Raw genomic sequence first — 729 nt, 5'->3', positions numbered from 1 at the left:
CTTAAGCAGTCTAGCTATTGTGTTTGATTTTTTTTAGGAGGTTCGTGACACAGTGGTGACGTGGCATAGATGGATCAAGTATTATGATATCTGACAGTGATTAAAATCACTATCATAAAAAACGCTTCGATGCAAATCTTTAGATAGTGTTTAATTTTAAAAATTATATTCATACGTTCATTTTTGAAAAAGTTACGGCACTTTTAAGTTATCTCGATTAAGATAAAGTATGTCGAATGNAGTAAAAAAAATTGAAACTATTTCGAAAATTAGGGATTTTTAAATTTGTAATTTTTTTGGAGATTTCCCCCATTTACGGAAAACGAGGGAAATTTCGTACGTAGAAAATATGTCGTTTTTTTTTTTAGCTTCGATGCGAAGATGAGAAGGTATTAATTTTACTATGATGTGTTTTTCTATTTTTTTTTGTGTCTGTTACCACTTTTTCTCAGCTCTCACCGAACCGATTTCTTTCAATGATAAAACTGGGAACCCGTACAGGAGGACCGAGTGTACGACGCTGACTAAAAGCCGTGGAGGAGTGAACTTGTACCTACTCGTGAACAAGACCAATTCGGTCTTGGTTTAAAATAGTAGGTGTTTCTATAAAAATTGCCCACGAACACAGATTTTCCATTTAGTAGAGAGATGGCCATATACTCTATTATGAAAAACAAAAGACTTTATTTTGTCTTCACCATACCGTTTGCTATTTTGTGTTAAAATTCT

The 729-nt window shown here is 33.2% G+C and overlaps 1 protein-coding gene across 4 annotated transcripts in view; it reads right to left on the bottom strand.

Moving 5' to 3' along the window:
• LOC126904264 (uncharacterized) overlaps positions 1–729 on the bottom strand; it is a 77,127-nt gene that overhangs the window by 61,488 nt on the left and 14,910 nt on the right. The window lies entirely within an intron of this gene.

Source organism: Daktulosphaira vitifoliae, unplaced genomic scaffold, assembly GCF_025091365.1.
Source record: "Daktulosphaira vitifoliae isolate Bord-2020 unplaced genomic scaffold, ASM2509136v1 Scaffold_4, whole genome shotgun sequence".
NCBI classification, from domain to species: Eukaryota; Metazoa; Arthropoda; class Insecta; order Hemiptera; family Phylloxeridae; genus Daktulosphaira; species Daktulosphaira vitifoliae.
The sequence above is the reverse complement of the archived record's forward strand: the minus strand, read 5'-3'. Positions and strand labels throughout refer to the sequence as shown.